At 36.5% G+C, this 17,790-nt stretch overlaps 1 long non-coding RNA gene across 1 annotated transcript; it reads left to right on the top strand.

Moving 5' to 3' along the window:
* Positions 1–718: 718 nt before the first annotated feature.
* LOC123538668 (uncharacterized) lies at positions 719–12,216 on the top strand. The gene is made up of 5 exons (XR_008371802.1): positions 719–1,112; positions 1,869–1,996; positions 3,498–3,591; positions 3,981–4,322; positions 7,171–12,216. It is a non-coding gene; the product is annotated as an uncharacterized LOC123538668 (long non-coding RNA).
* The last annotated feature ends 5,574 nt before the right edge of the window (positions 12,217–17,790 follow it).

The following is a 17,790-nucleotide window of genomic DNA, read 5'->3' as shown; positions in this document are numbered from 1 at the left end:
GTTCGAAACTGGGTCAACTATGGTTAAAAACTAGGTCAGTAGGTCTAATAATAGAAAAACCTTGTGACCTCTCTAGAGGCCATATTTTTTATTAGATCTTCATGAAAATTGGTCAGAATGTTCACCTTGATGATATCTAGGTCAGTTTCGAAACTGGGTCATGTGCAATCAAAAACTAGGTCAGTAGGTCAAATAATAGAAAAACCTTGTGACCTCTCTAGAGGCCATATTTTTCATGGGATCTGTATGAAAGTTGGTCTGAATGTTCATCTTGATGATATCTAGGTCAGTTTCGAAACTGGGTCAGCTGCAGTCAAAAACTAGGTCATTAGGTCTAAAAATAGAAAAACCTTGTGACCTCTCTAGAGGCCATACTTTTGAATGGATCTTTATGAAAATTGGTCAGAATGTTCACCTTGATGATATCTAGGTCAAATTTGAAACTGGGTATCGTGCCTTCAATAACTAGGTCAGTAGGTCAAATAATGAAAAAACCTTGTGACCTCTCTTAGAGGCCATATTTTTCATGGGATCTGTATGAAAGTTGGTCTGAATGTTCATCTTGATGATATCTAGGTCAGGTTCAAAACTGGGTCAAATGAGCTCAAAAACTAGGTCACTATGTCAAATAATAGAAAAAAATGACGTCATACTCAGTTCAAAACTGGGTCATGTTGGGACAGGTGAGCGATTCAGGACCATCATGGTCCTCTTGTTTTGTTGACTTGTTTGGTTTGGGTTACATGTTTACTTTTTGCTTCTTTAACAGGTGTTAACAGTTATTCAGCAGTTTTCCAGGGCATTTTGTTCCTTTTGTGTTTTACAGTCTTTTCCTGTTGTCCCAGCAGTTTGGTCCAGTTCCTGAAGTTATTCTTTCAGAGTCTTTACGAGTAAGCGTCTCTTAACAACAGTTACAGTGATACAGTACAATAATTATCATGTATGGCCCATTTTCTGTCCAGTCTGTGAGGAACCTACGTACAATCTCTTTCTTACACAGAGACAGGGGCCAGATTGATTGGTGAATCTGACATCAGCACTGATGATATACAGAACAGACTGGAACAACTTGCCAAGAGCTGGGATGAGCTCAAACAGATGACAGAAAGAAGGTAATATTTATCCTTTATACTTTGTTTTTTGTGACATTTATGTCTGTAACCAATTAAAATTATTATTCATGAAAACTCAGTCCAACTGGCTAGCATTGATAATAATAATGATAATAATAAAGACTTTATTTAAACCAGGCTACATATTCACCAAAACGGTTTTCGATATGTGCCTCAACATTTTTACAAGGTATTTACATAAAAAAATAGTTATCAAAGACATAGTAATATTATTAAATACAGAATATATAATTACAAAATGAAATAAACAAATGCTAATCATTATTAAAGAAACTCACAAAAACAAAGTTACAAACATTTATATATACATAATTCTTTATGAAGCCAAGTTACCTAGAGTACTTCTTCTTTAAGTAAGCTTTTTTGAATTTTTCTGCATTTTCAGACTGGCATTCAAAGAGATGTATAATATTATTCCAAATTTTAGTCCCAGAATAAGAAAGAGATTTTCGATAAAACTCAAAATTAGAAATATGCTGATTAAGATTGTTTGTTGATCTGAGATTTCGGTTATGTAAAGTGGAAGCAAATTGAAATTTTGGTGAAGAACTGTTGGGTTATCTTAACATGAAAGTGCATGAAAATGGTTCTGGTAAAAAAAACAAAAAAAAACTGATGAAGTAAATTATGAATCTTGAGTTGTAGCAGCAGTCTGAGACATTTTCTGACAAATATAACAAAAACTGATCGATCAAAAATCAGATTGAATGATCTCTATTTTTGTTATTTTTACAGAGGCCAGATGTTGGAAGAAGCATACACATTCCAGCAGTTCAGCGCCAATGTTGATGAGGAAGAAGATATCCGAAAAACAACAACTCCTATCTGGTGGTGACCTTGATGATACAATGGCAGCTATACAGGTACTTTAAATCATTAAATTTCGTGGGCATGAAATTTCGTGGTTTTGGTCAAAACAGCAATTTCGTGGGGATATGAATTTGTGGATTTCAACTTTTGAACATAAAATAAATGGAAATTTTACTTGTTCGTTGGGATTAAATTTAGTGGATTGACTCAACCACGAAATCCACGAAAATTTGTCTCCCACGACTATTAATGATGTTACAGTAAATATACTGAAAGTTGTAGGCCAAACTGACTTCAGGAAAATAGAAATCTGTTATGAGTCAGGCACACTACACCATATAGCATTAACAGACGCCCAACATACAGAAAAATTGCAGCAGAAAGTTATCCGGTGACGAAAGCTCGGTGCTTGCACGATCTGTATATAGAGCACATAAAACAGACAAAACGCACAATGACAACAAGAACGGATGTGAACCAGACAAGTACAGAATGAGGAACACATGAGTAATAAACAAAATGCATTGCTACCATACATCTAAACGGTAGGTGTACATTCCAAATTTTGAACATGCTCAAAACCTTACATCGGATGGAACGAACATCGCCGGACAAGGAGCGCAAGTGCCGCATGAGAAACGGAAAAGAAACGCATGCGAACAGACATGAATGGATTGAAAATTTTGTTATACGTTGGACGTCCGTTAATGCTATACAGTGTAGTGTAACTGACTCATTAGAAATACTTACAACTGTGTCAAGGTGATTACAGCTGTACAAAAACAACTTGTTAAAGCACTTAAAAATAGATATCTTGTTGTGTACTGACAACTGTAGAGATATTTTAAACTTGCTGCCAACAAATTCTGTTAATGGTGACAACCATAAATATATTACAAATGCTGACAACTGTATAAAATAGTAAAAGTCCTGGCAGTAGTAGAAATGTGGTAGAAGTACTGACAACTGTAAAAAATGGTAAAAGTCCTGACAGTAGTAGAAATGTAGTAGAAGTGCTGACCGTAGCAAAAATGTGGTAGAGGTACTGACAACTGTAAAAATGGTAAAAGTCCTGACAGTAGTAGAAATGTGGTAGAAGTACTGACAACTGTAGAAAATGGTAAAAGTCCTGACAGTAGTAGAAATGTGGTAGAAGTACTGACAGTAGTAGAAATGTGGTAGAAGTACTGATAACTGTAGAAAATGGTCAAAGTCCTGACAGTAGTAGAAATGTGGTAGAAGTACTGACAGCTGTAGAAAATGGTTAAAGTCCTGACAGTAGTAGAAATGTGATAAAAGTGCTGACAACTGTAGAAATGACAATAGTTTGGTATAGTTTATGTACTTTTAAATTAGAAATAGGGATGTTATGTGGTACCACATCTGACCATATATTTGAATAAAAAAGATAAACACCGAGAAAGCTGAGATTAGGAGAGTTGTTTTATAGATTCAGGTTTCAAGTAGGGCTGTGAAACAGTCTTTGTAATAGGTCAATTTAGAAGCAAGTAAACTGAAAAACTATCAATGATTTGAAATGTTACACAATTTCAGGGGCTTCTGTAGAAACATGTTGGAGACAGATTTCCAGGTACATAGAGAAAGATGTGAGAAGGTGCAGCAAGATGGAGAAAAACTTATCCAAGAGGTATATAGGCAAACACCACATTTTGTACAAAAGACAACTCAGATTATTAAAGTTCATACCGTAAATGATTTTTTGCCGAAGTAGATATAATGTGCTAAAACATACACACATTGTATTTTAATTTAAAGAAAGAGTGCCTTTTAATGACAAAGCTCTAATTCAGAATCAAGCACTGAGAAAAGTGGAGCATGCTGTCTTACAGACAGCTCTTGTTAGCTCTTTAGTATGAAGAAAAACAAGGTTTAGTTTTAGATCAAGACCCAAAATCGTTGTGTGTAATGGACATGAATGATTCATTATATATCTTACTTTTTGCAAGTTTGTAATAATTAAATAACCTATGTATCATTTATGTTAACAACTGGCAGAACCTATTATCTGACTTCCAGCAGAGTTAACAGACATTGCTGTTTCTGCAAGACCAGTACAGGCAGATAGAATACCTCTACCTAGCTTTCACAAAGAAAGCCTTGGCCTTCAACTCTTGGTTTGAGAACACCGAGGAAAACTTGACCGACCCTGTAAGATGTAATTTGGTAGAGGAAATAAGATATCTGCGTGAGAATCATGAGCAGTTCAAGCCCTGGCTGTCAGCTACACAGGCTGACTTCAACCAACTAGCTGCCCTTGACAAAGAAATCAGAAGCTTCAGTTTAGGACCAAAGCCCTACACCTGATTAACAATGGAGGCCATATAGGATACCTGGAATAACCCGTAGAAAATCATACAAGTAAGAAACTGTGTATAGATTATTACGACGGACTTAATAATTTCATTAACAAAATAATCTGCCCAGGAATATTGTTTTCACAGTACTGGTAGTTAGAACCAAGGTAGTGATATTATCTGGCAGTTTAAGGCATGTGGCTGCCTAAAACTTGAACATACTGTAGAACAAAATGCAAGTTTTGCAAAGTTTTGCTTACTGGCTGTTTAAAAAACATGGATGCTTAATAGGGGATTTATCCACAGCGTAAAGAGCCGTGGATGAAAATCCCCGAGACGGTTATGTCCGTATATAGTTATTTGTCTTTGTTGTCTGCATATACTGAGGCAATTTTTTCGATGTTTCCCGGTTCCGGTTTATGTACATTCCGCAGACTGGTTGTCTGCATGAAGATCCGAGCACCCCAAATCAGTCACAGAAATTCGTAAGCCGCGCCAACATGATTTTTAGCTCACCTATCACGAAGTGACAAGGTGAGCTTTTGTGATCACGCGGCGTCCTGCATCCGTGCGTAAACTTTTCCTTGTGACATCTCTAGAGGTCACAGTTTTCATGGGATCTTTATGAAAATGGGTCAGAATGTTCATCTTGGTAAATTCTAGGTCAAGTTCGAAACTGGGTCATGTGCGGTTAATAACTAGGTCAGTAGGTCTAAAAATAGAAAAACCTTGTGACCACTCTAGAGGCCATAATTTTCAATAGATCTTCATGAAAGTTGGTCAGAATGTTCACCATGATGATATCTAGGTTAAGTTGAAATCTGGGTCACGTGCGGCCAATAACTAGGTCAGTAGATCTAAAAATAGAAAAACCTTGTGACCACTCTAGAGGCCATAATTTTCAATGGACCTTCATGAAAGTTGGTCAGAATGTTCATCTTGATGATATCTAGGTCAAGTTTGAAACTGGGTCACATGCCGTCAAAAACTAGGTCAGTAGGTCTAAAAATAGAAAAACCTTGTGACCTCTCTAGAGGCCATATATTTCACAAGATCTTCATGAAAATTGATCAGAATGTTCACCTTGATGATATCTAGGTCAAGTTCGAAACTGAGTCACGTGCCTTCAAAAACTAGGTCAGTAGGTCTAAAAATAGAAAACCTTGTGACCTCTCTAAAGGCCATATATTCCACAAGATCTTCATGAAAATTGGTCAGAATGTTCACCTTGATGATATCTAGGTCAGGTTTGAAAATGGGTCACGTGCCGCCAAAAACTAGGTCAGTAGGTCAAATAATAGAAAAACCTTGTGACCTCTCTAGAGGCCATATTTTTCATTGGATCTGTATGAAAGTTGGTCTGAATGTTCATCTTGATGATATCTAGGACAAGTTTGAAAATGGGTCACGTGCCTTCAAAAACTAGGTCAGTAGGTCAAATAATAGGAAAACCTTGTGACCTCTCTAAAGGCCATATTTTTCATGGGATCTGTATGAAAGTTGGTCTGAATGTTCATCTTGATGATATCTAGGTCAAGTTCAAAACAGGGTCATTTGCAGTCAAAAACTAGGTCAGTAGGTCTAAAAATAGAAAAACCTTGTGACCTCTCTAGAGGCCATACTTGTGAATGGATCTCCATGAAAATTTTCAGAATGTTCATCTTGATGATATCTAATTCAAGTTTGAAACTGGGTCACGTGCCTTCAAAAAGTAGGTCAGTAGGTCAAATAATGAAAAAACGTGACCTCTCTAGAGGCCATATTTTTCATGGGATCTGTATGAAAGTTGGCCTGAATGTTTATCTTGATATCTTGATCTATATATAGGTCAAGTTTGAAACTGGGTCAACTGCGATCAAAAACTAGGTCAGTAGGTCTTGAAATAGAAAAACCTTGTGACCTCTCTAGAGGCCATACCCTTGAATGGATCTTCATGAAAATTGGTCAGAATGTTCACTTTGATGATATCTAGGTCAAGTTTGAAACTTGGTCACATGCCATAAAAAACTAGGTCAGTAGTTCAAATAATAAAAAAACCTTGTGACCTATCTAGAGGCCATACTTTTCATGGAATCTGTATGAAAGCTGGTCTGAATGTTATCTTGAGGATATCTAGGTCAAGTTTGAATCTGGGTCAACTGCGGTCAAAAACTAGGTCGGTAGGTCTTAAAATTATTAAAATCTTTTGACCTCTCTAGAGGTCATATTTTTCAATGGATCTTCATGAAAATTGATCTGAATGTTCACCTTGATGATATCTAGGTCAGTTTTGAAACTGGGTCACGTGCGGTCAAAAACTAGGCCAGTAGGTATAAAAATAGAAAAACCTTCTGACCTATCTAGAGGCCATATTTTTCATGAGATCTTCATGAAAATTAGTGAGAATGTTCATCTTGATGATATCTAGGTCAAGTTCAAAACAGGGTTACGTACCTTCGAAAACTAGGTCAATAGGTCAAATAATAGAAAAAAACGATGTCATACTCAAAACTGGGTCATGTGGGAAGAGGTGAGCGATTCAGGACCATCACGGTCCTCTTGTTTTACTTCTTTTTTGTAATGAAAACTGTTCATTTAACTGAAAAACACTTTTAAAACAGTAAGGAAGTGTAAAGGCCATCAAGTTTCTGCGTGGAGTGCAAACAAACAAAAAATCCTAAAAAGCCAGTCGGAGAACGCGGTGAATGACGTCATAGTTACGGCTCCCCATAAATTTTCAAATTATGATATTCCCTGTAAGATGTATGATGACACTAAATGTAAACTTCACTGTTAGAGCGAGGTTTCACTTTCTTTTGAGTGTTGAATATTTCTTTGTAAGTGGAAATATAAAAGATAAATCCCCATGCAAGGCGTTGCCTTAATTCATATTACACGTGACTGCTTATCTGTAATCATATTTTATTCTTCAGACAACATGGAAATGAGCTCATGTAAGAAGGACAGAAATAATAATGAAACAGAATGGGTATTTGCTAATGCACGGCAGACTCTGTATGGTCAAACACCATTGAAAGACAGTAAACCAGAGTGTACACAAGATACAGACTCTAATTGCAATGGTATTAATGCAATTCTCATGAAACTTGATTCCTTTTCGTATGAAGTGAAACTAGTAAAAAAGAGCCTTACTGAACAAATTGATTGGCTTGAAACTGAATTGGAATGTAAGTTGATCGAAAAAAATCTGAAAAGATGGCTCAAAATCTAGATAAAAGAGTGAATTCCAAAATGAAAAAAGTGCATAAAAATCTCAATGAAAGGATTGATACACATAGAGCTGACATAAGCAGTGAACTGGATGCCATATCTGGAAAACTAAATTATTTAACTGTTTGTATCCAAACTGATGACACAGACTATAGGTCCTTGAACTTAGGCTTTAGAAAAGTGCCAGAAACTGTAAATGAAAATATTGTGGAAAAATTGTTATAATAAATGATCACATGAAGTTGAGGATGTTAAAGTATGGTCTGCAAAGAGAATTCCAAATAGAAATGAAGAATCCATAGTTCCAGGTATTGTAATAGCCACTTCTGCTGACAAAAATGAATGGTCTAAAATTCTAAAAGCAAAGAAAACCTTAAAAGATACAATATACAACAATGTTTTTGTGCATGTAGAGTCAAAGGAGGAAAGGATTACTGCAAACAACTTGAGACTCATGATTGATGCAGTTAACACAGGGGAACACTTAGCAGTCAGAGGAAACCGTGTCTTTAAAGCTCAGCAGAAAAATGACAGAAATGGTAATTCTGGGAATAATGGTACCCATAATAATGGTACAAATGGTGCAAACCAAAATAATGGTATTCGTAATTCAGGTTTTACAAATAGTGGTACCCACAATATTGGTACAAATCGTGCTAATGATGATCAGATTGATCATTCATAATGATAACAATCGTGGTTTCAGAAATAACACTAATTCCCATAATGGTCAAGGTCAGAAAGGAAGAGATCAAGGTCAACATGGAAATGGGTGGAGTGGTCGTGGCGGTGGAAACAGACATAGCTAGGTTTCCATTGGGCTTTGGAATGTCAACGGTTTTAGTACAGAAACAGACAGTGACAATTTTCTTTGAGATATGATTGTATAAAACATCAAGATTTTGACATTTTAGGCATAGCTGAGACACATTTGATAGATAACAATGTATTAAATTTACCAGGATATGTCTGGTTTGGACATAATAGGACTAATTCATGTAAGAAGATTTTAGTGATAGATATTTATGTCTCCCCCCCTCTGGGGGAGACATATTGTTTTTGCCCTGTCCGTCCGTCCGACCGTCCATACGTCACACTTCATTTCCGAGTAATAACTGGAGAACCATTTGACCTAGAACCTTCAAACTTCATAGGGTTGTAGGGCTGCTGGAGTATACGACCCCTATTGTTTTGGGGGTCATTCCGTCAAAGGTCAAGGTCACAGGGGCCTGAACATTGAAAACCATTTCCGATCAATAACTAGAGAACCACTTGACACAGAATGTTGAAACTTCATAGGATGATTGGTCATGAAGAGTAGATGACCCCTATTGATTTTGGGGTCACTGCATCAAAGGTCAAGGTCACAAGGGCCTGAACATTGAAAATCATTTCCGATCAATAACTAGACAACCACTTGACCCAGAATGTTGAAACTTCATAGGATGATTGGTTATAAAGAGTAGATGACCCCTATTGATTTTGGGATCACTCCGTCAAAGGTCAAGGTCACAGGGGCCTGAACATTGAAAACCATTTCCGATCAATAACTAGAGAACCACTTGACCCAGAACGTTGAAACTTCATAGGATGACTGTATATGCAAAGCAGATGACCACTATCGATTTTGGGGTCACTCTGTTAAAGGTCAAGGTCACAGGGGCCTGAACATTGAAAACCATTTCCAATCAATAACTAGAGAACCACTTGACCCAGAATGTTGAAACTTCATAGTATGACTGGTCATGAAGAGTAGATGACCCCTTTTGATTTTGGGGTCACTCTGTCAAAGTTCAAGGTCACAGGGGCCTGAACATTGATAATCATTTCCAATCAATAACTAGAGAACCACTTGACCCAGAACGTTGAAACTTCATAGGATGACTGTACATGCAAAGTAGATGACCTCTATCGATTTTGGGGTCACTCTGTTAAAGGTCAAGGTCACAGGGGCCTGAACATTGAAAACCATTTCCGGTCGGTAACTTGAGAACCACTTGACCCAGAATGTTGAAACTTAATAGGATGATTGGTCATGCAGAGTAGATGACCCCTAACCATTTTGGGGTCACTCTGTTAAAGGTCAAGGTCACAGGGGCCCAAACATTGAAAACCATTTCCGGTCAGTAACTAGAGAACCACTTGACCCAGAATGATGAAACTTCATAGGGTGATTGGTCATGCAGAGTAGATGACCCCTAACGATTTTGGGGTCACTCTGTTAAAAGTTTCCAATCAGTAACTTAAGAACCTGTCAACCCAGAATGTTGAAACTTCATAGGATGATTGTTCATGCAGAGTAAATGACCCCTTTTGTTTTTGGGGTCACTCCGTTAAAAGTCAAGGTCACAGGGGCCTGAACATTGATAACCAGTTCCGATCAATAACTTGAGAACCACTTGACCCAGAATGTTGGAACTTCATAGGATGATTGAACATGCAGAGTAGATGACCCCTATAGATTTTGGGGTCAGTCTATTAAAGATCAAGGTCACAGTGGCCTGTTCATGTAAAATCATTTTTTTGGAAATAACTTGAGAACCACTTGACCTAGAATGTTGAAACTTAATAGGATGATTGGACATGCTGAGTAGATGACCCCTATTAATTTTGAGGTCACTTGATCAAAGGTCAAGGTCACATGAGCCTGAACAGTGGCTTGAGAACCACTAGGCCAAGAGTGTTGAAATTTAGTGGGATGACTGGACATGCCAAGTAGATGATCCCTATTGCAGCCAACCATCAGTGTCTCTTTGACTTTCGCTCCTGACTTCTATTGACTTCTTGCCTATAGGACTTTGCATTGGGGGAGACATGCGCTTTTTTACAAAAGCATTTTCTAGTTTATAAATGTCTTTGATGAAAGTTATGATGGTATATTATGGCGAGAATTTATTGATAAATGTACTGGTTTTTCCTTTTATACATGTGTTTGCAACCTACCACCAGTTGATTTCTCTAGAAATGTTGATGTTTCCGAGTTTTATGATACATTACTTTAAATAGTAATATGTATTCTTATCAAAATCTTGATTATATTGCTGGTGTTGATGATTTACCAGAAAGAACTATTGTTGATTTTAATACAAATACATGTCACGGTACGGACTTGGTCACGTAAGGGGAGATTATGTGTCAGGCAGCCGGTAAGCTCAGTCGGTAGAGCACTCGCCCTGTAAGCGAGGGGTCCCGGGTTCGAGCCCCGGACTGACTGCACATTTTTCTTACCCTGTGACATTTGACGCCCAACGTGGGGCCGTGGCATGCTTGCTTGGTCAGTCTAACAACACTTGCAATATTATGTACCTCCGGAATTGGAGGACGAATTTCCAATATGTGGGGGTGTATGTCACGGTACGGACTTGTTCACGTAAGGGGAGATTATTTATCAGGCAGCCGGTTAGCTCAGTCGGTAACGCACTCGCCCTGTAAGCAAGGGGTCCCGGGTTCGAGCCCCGGACTGACTGCACATTTTTCTTACCCTGTGACATACATTTGATGACAAATTGATAGATTTTTTAATTGACAGCAATATGTGTGTTCTTAATGGTAGACAGTATCTAGCCCGCCCGCTTAGCTCAGTAGGTAGAGCGTCGGTCTACGGATCGTGGGGTCGTGAGTTCGATCCTCGGGCGGGGCGTATGTTCTCCATGACTATTTGATAAACGACATTGTGTCTGAAATCATTAGTCCTCCACCTCTGGTTCATGTGGGGAAGTTGGCAGTTACTTGCGGAGAACAGGTTTGTACTGGTACAGAATCCAGGAACACTGGTTAAGTTAACTGCCCGCCGTTACATGACTGAAATACTGTTGAAAAACGGCGTTAAACCCAAAACAAACAAACAAACAAACTTCAGTATCTGTTAAGGGATGTTCTGTGGTAGACTATTGTATAGTCCATCATGATAATTTGTATCTATTCAAAGATTTCAAAGTAATTGGAAGTTCAGAAATTGTGTCGGAAATTTATAGAAATAGATGCATACCATCGTCAATACCTGATCATTCCATTTTGTCTTGGATTTTTGATTTGTCTGATGTTACTGTTAACAATGCTACTAGTGGTGATTCATATAAACATGGTCCTAGTGCTTCATAAACTTGAAAAATATTGCAGATAACTTCTTGAAGTCTGACTCAGTCGTTACATCACTACATGATGCAATTTTTAAACTAGAACAAAGTTTACGTCATCAACATGTATTGATGCAGCCTATTCTGACATTTCATACTGAAGAATTAGGTAAAAATCGATTCTATTATCTTTCCTTGTTTATCGAGATCAACGCTATAAATTGTTGTCTCCCTTAGACCGTCTAACTAATTGTCGGTCACTATCGGATATTTTTTAGCGAGTGTTGCAGATCGATATGGTTCGGCTATCTCTGCTTATCATATCACGGGAGGTGCCGATCATAACCCAATTAAAAATGTGTATCATTCCGTCACAGCTCAAAACACGCAGTTGAACTATACACCAATTTTAGTACCGGTAAAACAACAACAACAAATATAGTCATCTTTATATTTATCAGGTTACATACAGAGTAACAACTTGGTTTATTCTGTTTTTCAATAATGTTAAATACAGAACGGAAAAAGAGTTACGTTATTTATTAAAATTTTGTATAGTATATGAAAATATGATCAACACTGTATTATCTTCTTTATATTTTACATTAAAGTAACTGAGACATAACCCCAAATATAAATACACCAAAAAAATAGGAAGCAGGAAAAAATTATAACTTTTAAAAGTGCTTACAAATTTGACAATTCATTTTCAGTAATTATAAATAGATGTGAAATACGTTTTTTTATTACATTCAATGGAAATTTAACTGTCAAATATAATTTTGCTATGTAAAAAACATATTGTCACACACTAATGAAAAATAAACAGAAAATCAGTCATTGTGTAGTAAAGTATGTGCGAATTATGACTTCTCAAGTTTTCTTATAGGTTTTAACACACTAAATAGTTGCTGTTCTTTATTCTATATGAAATTGACCCATTTCCAATGACCGCAGCACACATCAGGACCCATTTTAAATTTCTGTAACTTACATTTTCTTGAAGAATATTGTCAGTGCTAACTAAAAATCAAAAGAAAAGTGGGGGTCATGTTTGATGCAAGAAAAATAATTTCAGTCAAACACACACACTTGCAATCATCTAAAAAATGAGACCCCAAATTATACTGGTGGTGTATGATCTAAGTTTCCATGAAAAATTTTGTCATGTTATTTCATTATGAAAATGCTACCTACATGTCAAGCATAGATCTGTCATGTGATTTTAGCAAAAAAAATTGCAAAGAAAATAAGGAAAATAGCTCTACAGAGCAAAAACACTGAGGACTATTTGTGTCCGCCATTATGCGACTACCATTTTTTTTTTGGGCCATTTTTCTATTTAGTGTCTGTATGCCTCAAATGGACTAACTGACTGATTTAATAAATTTCAGATTTTTAAAATAAAAAGTGGAAAACCCAAGAACAAAACACGATCATCATAGAAAAAGTCTTTTAGAAAAGATTTAGGATAATGTGTCACTAATGTAGTGGAAATGTTATTCATAATAATTATCACGAATATTTTTACTATATGAACAAGGGATTACAGATTTTTCATATCTTTTAGCGCGTACTATATCTGCTTGAGATTAGCTGTGCGTACATTAAGTTCAATTCAATTTCGATTTATTGCATAAATACAATGCCTACAGCAAGTGAAAGCATTATATAATATGGAACTGAGAGAGTACATAATAATTTTCAAAAGAGACAATAAACTAATAAATCAATAAATGACAATTTTTCACAATTTTGTCACAAAACTTTTATAATATAATATTTTCACTCTGAGGCGAACTGTTAACACGTGTTCTATGTATCTATACTTTAATATCGAACAATTAACCTGTATTCAGGGAAAAATACTTGTAACCAAATACAAAGTAAATCACTGTCACATTATGCTATGTATCTAACAACATTTGCACTTGTTGTTTGTACTTGAAAATGAAAAATATATTTATTTTGTATTTAAGTCTCGTTTATTCAACAGGTTACAATTTTCAAAATGCTCTTACGCAATAACCAAGAAGATTATTATCTGTGTAATAAAAAGACCTGATCGTCCCTAGTCCCCTAATAAAAAGGTGTTGATAAGCAATACACTTGCAAAAAGCTGTTAATTGGTTATAAACAACTATCAAAAAGTTCTTTAATATGGCTGTTTCAGAGGCTCTGAAAACAATTTGCTCAAAATGTTGCATTATATAAATTCTTTATAACATATATATGGTTAAAACTTAAACTTAGGGGTATAAATATATTTTAAACGAATCTTTAAAATACGAGACAGTGGCTATATCTTTTTTAGAAAGAAATATATATAGCTGTAACGTGCATCATGTGTTTTGATTTTTTTTATTTATTAACATGATACGTCAGCATCTTTCCCTGTAACATTTATTTGCGGAAAGCTTGTAATTCCCAAAAACTATGGTTCACCTGAAATTATTCCCGCACTATTATTATCACTTCTATAATTATCTGCAATAATAAAACGTATTTTCCAAGTTGCACACCTGGTTAATTGATCACATACCGCTCCATTTGCACAGTATCTTTGTCGTTAAACCAGATTAATAAAATAATAATAGTCTAGAAATTCTGTAAATTTAATTCATGAAATTGTTATATGACTTTCCTTTCTTCTCTCTCTCTCTTTCTTTCTTTTTAGCTCACCTGTCACAAAGTGATAAGTTGAGCTTTTGTGATCGCGCAGCGTCCGTCGTCCGTCCGTGCGTAAACTTTTGCTTGTGACCACTCTAGAGGTCACATTTTTCATGGGGTCTTTATGAAAATTGGTCAGAATGTTCATCTTGATGATATCCAGGTCAAGTTCGAAACTGGGTCACGTGCGGTCAAAAACTAGGTCAGTAGGTCTAAAAATAGAAAAACCTTGTGACCTCTCTAGAGGCCATATATTTCACAAGATCTTCATGAAAATTGGTCAGAATGTTCACCTTGATGATATCTACGTCAAGTTTAAAACTGGGTCACGTGCGGTCAAAAACTAGGTCAGTAGGTCTAAAAATAGAAAAATCTTGTGACCTCTCTAGAGGCCATATATTTCACAAGATCTTCATGAAAATTGGTCAGAATGTTCACCTTGATGATATCTAGGTCAAGATTAAAACTGGGTCACGTGGCGTCAAAAACTAGGTCAGTAGGTCAAATAATAGAAAAACCTTTTCACCTCTCTAAAGGCCATACTTTTCATGGGATCTGTATGAAAGGTGGTCTGAATGTTCATCTTGATGATATCTAGGTCAAGTTCGAAACTGGATCACGTGCGGTCAAAAACTAGGTCAGTAAGTCAAAAAATAGAAAAACCTTGTGACCTCTCTAGAGGCCATACTTATGAATGGGTCTTCATAAAATTTGGTCAGAATGTTCACCTTGATGATATCTAGGTCAAGTTCGAAACTGGGTCACGTGCGGTCAAAAACTAGGTCAGTAGATCTAAAAATAGAAAAACCTTATGACCTCTCTAGAGGCCATATATTTCATGAGATCTTCATGAAAATTGGTCAGAATGTTCACCTTGATGATATCTAAGTCAAGTTTGAAAGTGGGTCACGTGCCATCAAAAACTAGGTCAGTAGGTCAAATAATAGAAAAACCTTGTGACCTCTCTAGAGGCCATATTTTTCATGGGATCTGTATGAAAGTTGGTCTGAATGTTCATCTTGATGATATCTAGGTCAAGTTTGAAAGTGGGTCACGTGCCATCAAAAACTAGGTCAGTAGGTCAAATAATAGACAAACCTTGTGACCTCTCTAGAGGCCATATTTTTCATGGGATCTGTATGAAATTTGGTCTGAATGTTCATCTTGATGATATCTAGGTCAAGTTCGAAACAGGGTCATGTGCGGTCAAAAACTAGGTCAGTAGGTCTAAAAATAGAAAAACCTTGTGACCTCTCTAGAGGCCATACTTGTGAATGGATCTCCATAAAAATTGGTCAGAATGTTCATCTTGATGATATCTAGGTCAAGTTCGAAAGTGGGTCACGTGCCATCAAAAAGTAGGTCAGTAGGTCAAATAATGAAAAAACCTTGTGACCTCTCTAGAGGCCATATTTTTCATGGGATCTGTATGAAAGTTTGTCTGAATGTTTATCTTGATGATATATAGGTCAAATTTGAAACTGGGTCAACTGCAATCAAAAACTAGGTCAGTAGGTCTTAAAATAGAAAAACCTTGTTACCTCTCTAGAGGCCTTACCCTTGAATGGATCTTCATGAAAATTGGTCAGAATGTTCACCTTGATGATATCTAGGTCAGGTTTGAAACTGGGTCACGTGCCATAAAAAACTAGGTCAGTAGGTCAAATAATAAAAAAAACCTTGTGACCTCTCTAGAGGCCATACTTTTCATGGGATCTGTATGAAAGTTGGTCTGAATGTTCATCTTGATGATATCTAAGTCAGGTTTGAAACTGGGTCAACTGCGGTCAAAAACTAGGTCAGTAGGTCTAAAATTAGAAAAATCTTTTGACCTCTCTAGAGGCCATATTTTTCAATGGATCTTCATGAAAATTGATCTGAATGTTCACCTTGATGATATCTAGGTCAGTTTCGAAACTGGGTCACGTGCGGTCGAAAACTAGTCCAGTAGGTATAAAAATAGAAAAACCTTGTGACCTCTCTAGAGGCCATATTTTTCATAAGATCTTCATGAAAATTAGTGAGAATTCACCTTGATGATATCTAGGTAAAGTTTAAAAAAAGGTCACGTACCTTCGAAAACTAGGTCAATAGGTCAAATAATAGAAAAACCTTGTGACCTCTCTAGAGACCATATTTTTCAATAGATCTTCATGAAAATCGGTCAGAATTTTTATCTTGATAATATCTAGGTTAAATTCAAAACTGGATCACATGAGCTCAAAAACTAGGTCACTATGTCAAATAATAGAAAAAAACGACGTCGTACTCAAAACTGGGTCATGTGGGAACAGGTGAGTGATTCAGGACCATCATGGTCCTCTTGTTTATCCCCCCGCCAAAGGCGAAGGGGATATTAGAAATGCTCTCCGTCCGTGCGTGCGTGCGTCTGCAATGATCTTTGTCCGGAGCATAACTCCAAAAGTACTGGAGGGATTTTCTTCAAACTTCATACACTGATAGAACACATTGGGAGGAAGTGCAGTGTGCAAGAACAATAACTCTACCTTGCCTATTTTTTTAGTTATTCCCCTTTATCTTATTTTCTTAAAAAAATTTGTCCGGAGCATAACTCCAAAAGTACTAGAGGGATTTTCTTCAGACTTCACACACTGATAGAGCACATTGGGAGGAAGTGCAGTGTGCAAGAACAATAACTCTACCTTGCCTCTTTTTTGAGTTATTCCCCTTTATCTTATTTTCTTAAAAAAATTTGTCCAGAGCATAACTCCAAAAGTACAGGAGGGATTTTCTTCAAACTTCATACACTGATAGAACACATTGGGAGGAAGTGCAGTGTGCAAGAACAATAACTCTACCTTGCCTATTTTATGAGTTATTCCCCTTTATCATATTTTCTTAAAAAAAAATGTCCGGAGCATTTCTTCTTCATGCATAGAGGGATTTTGATATAACTTGGCACAAATGTTCACCACCACGAGACAGAATGTCATGCGCAAGATTCAGGTCCCTAGGTCTAAGGTCAAGGTCAAACTTAGAGGCCAAAGGTCAGATACAAGAATGACATTGTCCGAAGTATTTCTTCTGCATGCATGGAGGGATTTTGATGTAACTTGGCACAATTATACACCATCATGAGACGAAGTGTCATGTGCAGTTCCCTTCTTTAGAATTACCTCCCTTTGTTGTTACTTTAAATAGCTTTTATTGTAACTTTTTCATTACTAGTCGTAGGGAAAAATCGAGACCACTTTTCTGTAGTACAACATGCATGCTACATCCAATTTTGAGGTGTATTTTGACCAATCTCTACCTGGTAAAGATTTTTTTGTGGACTTGCAATTTTTTTTTTTTTTTTTTTTAAGATTAACTCCCTTAGTTGTTACTATAAATAACTTATATTGTAACATTTTTATAATTGACCGTAGGGAAAAAACAAGACCACTTTTCTGTGGTACAACATGGATGTTACTTTCCAATTTTAAGTGTATTTTAAGATATCTCTACCTGGTAAGGAGTTTTTTGTGGACTTAGAAAAACAAAAGACTTACAATGATTACTAAACAACCACAAAATTAAAATTCCATTTGCAAATACAGCTGCAAGAGTAAAGAA

Source organism: Mercenaria mercenaria, chromosome 7, assembly GCF_021730395.1.
Source record: "Mercenaria mercenaria strain notata chromosome 7, MADL_Memer_1, whole genome shotgun sequence".
NCBI lineage: Eukaryota > Metazoa > Mollusca > Bivalvia > Venerida > Veneridae > Mercenaria > Mercenaria mercenaria.
This window is presented reverse-complemented; position numbering and strand designations above follow the sequence as displayed.